Genomic DNA, 11,396 nt, shown 5'->3' with positions numbered 1-11,396 from the left:
TCATTTAGACCTTTTAAAAAGGCTGAAAATTGCATCAGATGGGTTCGGCGCGCTGCGCCGAAAGGTGGAGCGCCGCTCCAACCTTCAGGTCAGTTTTCAGTTTCTTGTTTTGGCCATAACTTTTTGACCGTAGCTCCGTTTTCGATGAATCAAATATCATTGGAAACGTGATAAGATTTCCTTTCCAATGGTAAGGCTTTGGAACATCAACACAAACTTTATTTGGGGTTGAAAGGATACGTACACACCTTGTCACTTCAGACAACGTCCAGTTTCCTTCGGCGTTCGAACAAGCAACACGTAAACTTCATACACGCATCGTACACCATAAATACATTATGTACAATAAATATTTGGGTCTTACACTTTGCGTTTTGCGTCTTGTACTCTTGTAATTTTGAGACGTTTCTCATCAATAATTGGAACCTCTTTGATTGTACTTTGTACTTTTGAGATTTTTGGTCGTTTGCGTCTTCAATTCGTTGAATCTGTTTTTTTGTCTTCACCTTTTATTATTTAAACGAATATCACTTGTAAATAGAACAACTGCAACTAAAAGCTTGTCTTTCTTGAGGGATAATGCTATGAAATATATGTTCGTTTTTAGCATTATCAAATATTCCCACACTTGAGTGTTGCTTGTCCTCAAGCAATATAGTCTTGAAATATACTAGAATCACTTCTTTATTCTTTACACTTTGTACATCAGTGATTTCTATACGGCGGTATAAACAATGGTAGTAACGATGTGGTTTACAGTCCCACATGACTATAAAATTTAGATCCATTAGGGAAATTGGATCTTTATGAAAACATTTGATCTTTTGAAAATTAAATCTAGTTTTTACCCTAGATAAGTTTTCCGGAATAACCCTTCATCGGTGTTTGCAAATTGTTTTTGTGGGTTTGGTGGGGTTCATATTTGAAAATTTTAGCTCAAAACTTGTGGTTTTGTGTCACCCACTTGCTAACCTTGTATTGGGAAAGCAACACATCCAGTATACTTGTTCCGTATATTACCTTTCGGTAAACTACCGTCCGGTTGTAAAGGAAAGCGTTGAACAAGCAACTGTTAAGGCAATGTCCCCTGACATGCTTTTAATTATGGTCTATAACGTGTCGGACTCAATTACTATCCTTTGTAGGAGCAATAGTAAAGCTCACCCTTATAATTTTCCAGTCTGGCACAAGGTCTTGTCTTTGACCATGCTATGCAACCACCGTTCTTACGGTTGACACCCGATTTGGTTCAGGTGACCTAATGAATTCTAGGTGAATTCCTAGGATTTTACGTTCAATGGTAATGAACGCATTGAAAATAGGTTTTTAGAAAACAAATCGGTTTGTAATTTTGATCAAAATATTTTCTCGTTCAAGCTCGAATTTAGATATCATCGAATTCCATGAGTTTGTAATTCTCAATCTTTAAGGTCAATCTCAAGGATTGAGTAATATCAGGCTTAAAGGCTGATTTTTAATCTTTTAAGGAGATTATCCTTTCTGGGGGTCTGATTAATTAGTCTTATCAAGCTAATTTGCACGGCGCCCTCCCTATTTTACGAGACAGATCCTCTCATGGTTAGGATAAGTCTTACCACTTGGCGACCCTGTTTGATGCTGAGGTCCGTGGATTTTCTGCTGATTTTAGTGATGACTTTTCTAGATTTTTCGTCAACCTACAGCTGGTCTGGACGACAAATTCATGACCTAAATCAAGAAGCGCGTTTCTTTTTCTGAAGACTTTACTTCCTTTAAGTGATGGAATTGATTCATCGTGTAGATCCATCTTTCTTACAGTAATCGGGTAAAACTGTTTAGTTTAGTCCAAAGCAAAAGTATCTTCAATTATTTGTTACAGAAATATGTGACATATGTTTAACATAACTTGGTAAATTTTTCCACACTTGGCTTTTATTTTCTTTTATTTGCCTTTTTATTGTCCTTTATTCCATTTTAAATGAATTCTAACATTTTGGTTTGTTTCTCAATTTATGTCCTTTCCGAGGTAGCAATAATTTCGGTGTTAACACCTAGTTTTATCGTTCATAAATATATATAAACATGATTTTGAGTTCATTTAATTGAAAATTTTGAAAATTTTTACTAGAAATGGGTAGTCAGTATATAAGACTATGGCTGTTCTTTGTTATCAGAGAGCACTAGATTCTAATACAACTACTACGTTACTAGTATTTTTAATGGTAACCAAGTGTTTAAGTTAAAAATTTTAAAATCCGAAAGAATTTAACCCCTTCCCACACTAAGATCTTGCAATGCCCTCATTTGTAAGAAATCGGTAGCAATTTAAATTATTGAGGGTGATTAGCGTAGAAAAATGATTAAATTTTACGAAAGTTTCCAAACATATTGACGTTTGTTTGCTGAATGATAAATGGTGCACATCATTTGTTCATTCCATCTTGTTGTTACATCACATTTATTTTTCATCTTGTCGTCAAAATTAGTAGCTTTTGCTGAACTTAATGCCAGTCTTTGAAAATGCGCTGTTTTACCCTGTTTTGTACAATCGACAATATACATACATATAAATATAAACTTGCATGGCAATTTGAAATGGGACTTAATATCCCACTTTCAAATCCTAAATGTGAAATATTAGTATACAATAATAATAAAAATGATAAAAATTACATAAATATATCCAATAACATAAGTTTAAACATGAAAAAGTAAAGAAAAAAATAAAAAATAAAAAAAACATAAAAATAACCAATGGAACTAAATCAGTCTGGATAGGGGTTCCAGTTCATCTCGTCAGGTGAGTTCCATTGTTGGTTATAGGTGTTCTGATAGGCTTGGTTATAGTCATACCGGTTAAATGGTGGTCGGATGTCGGGGCTGTGTGGCGGAAAATGAGCAGGTCGAGTAGGTACGTAGTTATTTGGTACCTGATATGATAGCTGGCTCATGATTTGGTGCTGATGAACTAACCAGCTATCGTGTTAGCATCGCCTATAATCCTCGTATACTCGCTCGGAGTTCCACTGCTCGTACATACTATGTCTGGCCGCGTTCGTCATTGATTCCTCATCTATACGAACGTGGACGTCAAGAATAGCATCTCGAATGACATCCCTAATGTCTTCCGCTTCCTCCATTTCTTCGTCTGAACCCCTTTCTACCTGTGGATGATTACCTTCATAGGGCAATGCCTGGTTGCGTCTACTCTTCAATACCTTAGCACCCACATAAACCCGCAATCCTATGGTCTCATCCTGTTCTCTACAAAGCTGTAATGGACCCCCTTGGTTCCTATCAGCACCTAAATACTCTCCAATGAGAGTAACAAAAATACCTCCTCCTATTATACTCCCGTCCTGCATTCCTTCTACCATTTTAGATAAATAAAAACCAACACAGTAAGGGATATTAACAAAGCTTCTCGGGTCTCGAATACACTTTAGGTAAAATAAATCATGTAAGGTCATTTTCTCCTTATTGTGACCTCTCTGTGTAATCTAGTTAGCCAAAAATCTATGAATCACACGAAGCTCGGCTTTGTTAATATGTAAGTAGGAGTGTTTTCCTCCCAGTGTAAAAACATTATAGTTTGACATACGCCTCCAAACGGCGTCAGCGTCAAAGTTCCTATCTACCCTTTCACCACGATAAATCAAACTCATACAATCGGGTAGTAGCAATTCACTAGGAGTGTAAATCTGTAATGCCCTGGCCATGTCCATCATGGACATTCTGTACATCCTATCGCCAAGGATAAATCTAAGAAAACTTCTATCATCTAACCTATCTACATCTACATTTAACGCTATAGTACTCATCAACTCAACACACCATTCCTTATATACAGGTCTACGAATGGTGAAAAGACGTTCCCAATCTGTAAAAGAAGAACTGCCATACTTTGAATCATTTGCTGTCTAACAAGGTCAGCTAGATGGACCGTTTCCAAAGGATTCCAATCAATTACCCTCGGCACCTCTACCTCTTTTGTTACTAATTTGAATTTATTACTTTGATATAATGGGTAATCTCTCCATCGTCTATCGAATCTCAAATTAGGATGCAACGTGTGTTCAGGAATCGTTGGGTATTCTACAGGTGGATGTGGCGGAAATACTATGAATTCATTAGGTAACTGTAGCGGATCATAATAAGGTACGTGCTGATCAGGCTGTTGTTGTGGTTCCTGTTGTGGTTGTTGTTCAGGTTCATATTGCATTTCTGGTTCTGGTTCTGGAGCTGGAGCAGGCTATCTAGATGATGATGATCCTGAACCTCCAGTATCGGCTTTCTGCAAAACACATTAAACACAAAATTTGTGCATCCAAATATGCATTAGTGTTAGTAAAATAACAATTTAAAACAATCACAATAACATGTTAAATCAAAATTAAACTTATACACATTTTCACAATTTTCACAATTCTATACTTGTTCAAATAAGCACATATGGAAATGTAGACAAAGTTCATAAGCATTTAACTCAAATAACATGTAAAAATAGTCATTACTAACAATTAAACAAGTCTCAAATGGCAAATATATCAAATTAATCAAGTTCATGAATTTTGGACTTAAAAAGTCCACTTTAATCTTCAAAAATTATGTTTAGGATCAATGTTTGGATCATTTAACTACCTAAACATGTTACACTACTCAATTTAGCAATAATTCATGACAAAAATCTGCCATAACCTGTTTATATCAAAAAGCCCCAAATTGCTCAAGAACACAAACCCTAGATTTCTAAAAAATTTGAAGTTTTTGGCTTCAAATCATGTTAAATAGCATCAATCTAGGTTATACATGCATAAAATACTAACAATTTAACACCAATTACACTAGAAATTAACAAAGTTGCATTAGGTAAAATATTGGTAATTATCACAAAAACTAGGAATTTATAGAGTTTAGGGGTGTAATTTTTACCTTTTTGCTGAAGAATGCGAATCTATGCATGATTAGAGCAAGAAATTTGACGAATTACGGTGAATTTTGGTGAAATTGGGAGAGAATTTGAGTGTGTTTTCGGGTATGTGTGTGTTTTTGTGGAGAAAGACAGACTAGTCGACAGACTTGTATCAGGTCTGATTTTTGCCTCCATGCGATCGCATGGAGGTATAGAGAAAATCCCATGCGATCGCATGGGGGTCCGGGTACAGTGTTTTCAGCTTCTTTTTTTTTTATATATAAAACCTTATACCTTTTATATAATTAATAAAATTTTAAAAATTTGTTTCTTTTTAGGATGAGGGCTTTTCGGAACGATGTCCTAGTCCGTCCCTCGACAAAAATTTTAAAATTTGTCACTTTTAAGCGCGGTTTTAAAAGCAAAGGTTTTTGGGTTTTTTTTAAATGTTTTTGGCATACTTTAATTCAATAAGATTAAAAATAATGATAATAAAAGTTCTCGTCCCTCCCTCGGGTAGAGCAATTTCGGTTCAACGACCTAGTCTTCAACTCACGACGAATTTTAAAAATCATATTTTTAACTTAGCGAAATAAAGTAAATTTTTATTTTTAAATTCACACCAAACTTAAATTTAAAATGCATAAAATTAAAAATTCATATTATAAATTCACACCAAACTTAAATTATATTTTTGTTTTTACACATACAAACTTATATTAAAAATATTAATTTTTCAAATATTTACAATTTTAAATATATTGATTTAAACAAGTTTATAATATTATTTAAATATTAATTTTAAAAACAAAGTAAAAATAAAATTAAAAATCTTTTTGGTCTTTTATCCCACTTTAATCAATCAAATATTATCAAAAATATACGCCCCTCTTTTCGGTAAAGTAATTTCGGTTCAATAACCTAATTTAACTCATGACGAATTTTTGAAATATTTTGGGTTGATTGATTAAAGATATTTATACCTTAAGAATAAACGTTAAATTTCGCAGTGATGTAATAAATTTTTGAATGATAACAATAATTTCGGTCGCAAGACCTAATTTTATCGAATACCAATTTAATACTTTATAGCGAACAAATTAGCGTTTATTATCAAAAGGTTAAAAATTAAAATAAAAAATGAAAACTGTACAAACTTACATGTGAAATAGATTTCTTAGTGATATGCTCTAGCCCACTCATAAGATAGTCGGGCAAATTGGTTTTCCATGGCTACATAGGCGTAACCTCGAGCATTTAACGTTTTTTCTTCTAAACATATGAACGTTCCTTCTCTGCATAAAGTAACAAATTCAGTGTTTGAATAGGTTTGATTATTTGAACATTTACCTTCGTGTGACCATTTTCCGCATTTGTGACATTTTTCAAGGTGTCGTGCTCTTCTTTTCGCTGCGGATTTTGATTTTCCTTTACCAAATTGTAACTTATTATCTTCGCATCTGGATTCTTTTCTCACTCCGTCCAATTTACCTCTTATTAATGATACCAATTCACTTGGAAGTGTGTCATTATTACGTTTAGTGATTAAAGCGTGTAGCATTAGACCATGGTTTAATTCACAGGAAGTCTTCATTTCGAAAAACCTAAAAAAAAATAAAAATTCAGAATGGGGGGAGAAGACTAGTTCTTTAGGGTCTGCTAGAGAAAGACCATTCGGGTTCCATTTTCGAGAACTACACAAAAACAGAAAATCTAACTCTAACAGAAATACATATTATCCTTTAAAGACTTGATTCTCCCCACACTTAGTTAGCTGTGGTGTCGAAATTGTGATTAACTTCGTTGTCAACTTCCATCGGACTATCTATGTAATGTTTAACTCTGTGACCATTAACTTTAAATTCAATTCCATTTGAATTTATTAATTCAACTGTTCCGTATGGGAAAACTCTTTTGACTATGAATGGTCCAGACCATCTTGATTTCAATTTTCCAGGAAATAGCGTGAATCGTGAATTGAAAAGAAGAACTCTGTCTCATTCTTTAAATTCTTTTGAACTTCTGATTCTTTTATCATGCCATTTCTTCGTTCTTTATTTATAGATTAACGAATTTTCGTATGCTTCATGTCTTAATTCTTCTAATTCGTTTAGTTGACTTAACCGTAGACGTCCAGCTTCATGTAAATCAAGATTACATGTCTTCAAAGCCCAAAATGATTTGTGTTCAATTTCTACTGGAAGATGACATGCTTTTCCGTAAATGAGTTTAAAAGGTGTGGTTCCAATTGGAGTTTTGTAGGCTGTTCTAAAAGCCCAGAGTGCATTCTCCAATTTAATGGACCATTCCTTCGGATTTGATCCTACGGTTTTCTCTAGAATACGTTTTAAAGCTCGGTTGGTATTTTCAACTTGTCCACTTGTTTGTGGATGATAAGCAGTGGAGATTTTATGAGTTACTCCATATCTTTTAAGAAATTTCTCAAGTTGATTATTACAAAAATGAGTACCCCGATCACTTATTAAAGCTTTCGGTTTTCCAAACCTAGCAAAAAGACGTTTTAAAAAGTTGACTACAACTCGTGCATCGTTAGTTGGGAGAGCTTGTGCTTCCGCCCATTTAGATACATAATCAATGGCAACGAGAATATATAGATTATTATGAGATTTTGAAAATGGACCCATAAAGTCAATACCCCAAATGTCAAATACTTCACATACTTGAATGACATTTTGTGGCATTTCATCACGTTGACTTATTTTTCCGGCCCTTTGACAAGCATCACATGATTTGCAAAGAAGGTGTGTGTCTTTGAAAATTGTAGGCCAATAGAACCCAGCATCGTAAACTTTTCTTGCTGTTAGTTGAGGCCCATAATGCCCTCTTGTTGGTCATGTGTGACAATGGTTTAAGATTTTACTAGCTTCATCTTTGAATACACATCGGCGTATTATTCCATCTGGACAACTTTTAAACAAATGTGGATCTTCCCAGAAATAGTGTTTTATATCACTAAAGAATTTGTTTCGTTTTTGGTACGACAATCCTTTTTCAAGGATTCCACATACTAAATAGTTTGCATAGTCTGCAAACCATGGAATTTTATTATAATCTATCTTCAATAGATATTCATCAGGAAAGTTGTCTTGTATGGCCGATTCATTTAGAACTTCTAATTCGGGATTTTCAAGACGAGAAAGATGATCAGCGGCGAGATTTTCTGCTCCCTTTTTTTGTCGGATTTTAATATCAAACTCTTGTAAGAGTAAGATCCAACGGATTAATCTTGGTTTAGCATCTTGTTTCGAAAATAGGTATCTAAGAGCAGAATGGTCGGTATAGACCACCGTTTTAGCTAGAACGAGATATGAACGAAATTTGTCAAAAGCAAAGACAATAGCAAGGAGTTCTTTTTCAGTAGTTGTGTAATTTGTTTGTGCTCCTTGTAACGTCTTACTAGCATAATATATAGGTTGAAATCTTTTTTCAATCCTTTGTCCTAAAACGGCTCCCATTACAAAATCACTTGCATCGCACATAAGTTCAAGTGGTAGATTCCAATTTGGAGTTATCATAATCAGCGCATTAGTGAGTTTTTCTTTAAGAATATTAAAAGATTTGATACATTCATCTGAAAAGATGAATGGAGCATCCTTTTCTAGGAGTTTATTCATAGGAGTGGCAATTTTAGAAAAATCTTTTATGAAACGTCGGTAAAAACCGGCATGCCCTAGAAAACTCCTAACTCCTCTAACATTGGTGGGATGTGGAAGTTTAGCAATTACATCTACTTTAGCTCTATCCATTTCAATTCCTTCCTTTGAGATTTTATGACCAAGAACGATGCCTTCTTTAACCATGAAATGATATTTCTCCCAATTTAGAACTAGATTTGATTGTTCGCATCTAATAAGCATTCGTTCAAGATTAACTATACATGATTCAAAAGTATCACCGAAGACTGAAAAGTCATCCATGAAAACTTCCATGCATTCTTCTATCATGTCGTGAAAAATCGCCATCATGCACCTTTGAAAGGTTGCAGGGGCATTGCAAAGTCCAAATGGCATGCGTTTGTAAGCAAAAGTACCATAAGGGCACGTGAATGTGGTTTTCTCTTTGTCTTTGGGTGCTATTGGAATTTGAAAATATCCGAAAAAACCATCAAGAAAACAATAGTAACTATTTCCGGCTAATCTTTCCAACATTTGATCAATAAAAGGTAAGGGAAAGTGATCTTTTCTGGTGGCGTCATTTAATTTTCTATAATCAATACAAACACGCCATCCTGTTACAGTCCTAGTAGGAATAAGCTCATTTTTCTCATTTGTAATGACAGTCATGCCACCTTTCTTAGGCACGCATTGAACTGAGCTTACCCATGGACTATCAGAAATTGGATAAATTAAACCTGCATCTAGCAGTTTAATGATTTCTTTCTTAACAACATCTTACATATTAGGATTTAGTCTTCTTTGTCATTGCACATATGTTTTATGACCTTCTTCCATAAGGATTTTATGTGTACAATACGAAGGACTTATGCCTTTAATATCATGAATCTTCCATGCAATAGCTGGTTTATGAGCTTTCAACACAGAAATGAGTTGAGATTTTTCATTTTCAGTAAGAGAAGACGATATTATTACAGGTAATTCAGATTCACCATGTAAATAAGCGTATTCCAAATGGTTTGGAAGTGGTTTTCACTCTAATGTCGGAGGTTCTTCTATCGATGATTTATATCGATATCTGTCTTCTTCTTTTAGCATTTGAATTTCTTCTATTGTTGGTTCATATCCATTAGCCATAAGTGTAGCTAACATTTCAGTTTTATCAATTGGTTCAGTTCCTTCTCCTAAAGAACATTCTCATGTTCCTTGTAATCCTGGAAATTCTTCTAACAATTCTGCATGTGATTCTATAGTTTGAATATAATAATATGTATCATCTGCAGATTGCGGTTGTTGCATTGCTCTATCAACTAAAAAGGTAACACTCTCGTCCTCTATACTTAGGGTTAGTTTCTTACCAAACACGTCTATCATTGCTTTAGCCGTGTTTAAAAATGGTCTTCCTAATATGAGAGGAACTTGAGAATCTTCTTCCATGTCCAGAACAACAAAATCTACTGAAAATACTAAAGTACCAACTTTAACTAGCATGTTCTCCATTATTCCTCTAGGATATTTTACTGATCTATCGGCTAGTTGTATGCTTATTCGTGTTGGTTTCAATTCTCCAAGGTCTAGTTTAGTGTATAGTGAATACGGCATTAAATTTATACTAGCACCTAAGTCTGCCAATGCTTCTATTGAACTAAGACTACCCAGAAAACATGGAATTGTGAAACTTCCTGGATCAGATAGTTTTTCTGGTATCTTATTCAACAGCACTGCTGAACAATTAGCATTCATAGTAACAGCCGAGAGTTCTTCCATTTTCTTTCTATTTGAGATTAGATCTTTCAGAAATTTAGCATATCTAGGCATTCCTGAAATCACATCAATGAAAGGAAGATTTACATTTATCTGTTTAAATATATCCAAGAATTTAGATTGCTCGGCTTCAAGTCTCTATTTTTTCATTTTACTCGGGTAAGGAAGTGGTGGTTGGTATGGTTTAACATAAGGTTTAGTTTTAACTGTGTTATCTTCATTAACCTTTTCAACTACCGGTTCTTTTTCCTTATCTTGTTCAGGTTGTGGTTCTTGTGGAGTAGGAATAGCTTCCTCAGAAATTACAGGTATTTCAGGTGGTTTAAGTGTAATACCACTTCTTGTGGTAATGGCTTTAGCTGTTTCATTTCGGGGGGTTAGCATTTGTATCACTAGGTAGACTTCCCGGTTTTCTTTCACCTATTAACCTTGCTAGGTTACTTACTTCTTGTTCCAGATTTTGAATAGAAGCTTGTTGATTTCTAAATGCTTGAGCATTTTGTTCATTTGTTTGTTTCTGAGATGTGAAAAACTGTGTTTGAGATTCAACTAGCTTCGTCATCATATCTTCTAAATTTGGCTTTTTATCATCGGTTTGTGGTGGTTTATTTTGAAAATTAGGTCTTTGCTGATTGTAAGTATTATTGGATACTTGTTGATTACTAGGACCTTGTTGGTTGTTGTATGGAACATTTCGGTTATAATTCTGGTTTTGATTGTAGATTGGTCTTGGCGGTTGATAATTATTCTGATAATTATTTCCAGGCCTTTGGTTTATGTATGAAACATTCTCTCTTTGTTCCATTGTTAGTTCAATACTGACACAATCTTTTGTTAAATGTGGTCCTCCACACTGCTCACAACTAATTCGTATTGAGTGTATATCCTTAGTCATCTTTTCCATTCGTCTCTCGACAGCATCTATCTTTGCGGAAATGGAATCTAAGTCATGGCTAGAATCGGCTCGAGCTGCTTTAGATGATCTAACGATATCTTTTTCTTGGTGCCACTCTTGTGAGTGGGAAGCAGTGTTATCAATAATTTTGTAAGCGTCAATTTCTGTTTTCTTCATAATAGAACCACCAGCTGCTATGTCTATGTCTTTC

Source organism: Rutidosis leptorrhynchoides, chromosome 2 (assembly GCF_046630445.1).
Source record: "Rutidosis leptorrhynchoides isolate AG116_Rl617_1_P2 chromosome 2, CSIRO_AGI_Rlap_v1, whole genome shotgun sequence".
NCBI lineage: Eukaryota > Viridiplantae > Streptophyta > Magnoliopsida > Asterales > Asteraceae > Rutidosis > Rutidosis leptorrhynchoides.
Note: the sequence above shows the minus strand (reverse complement) of the source record.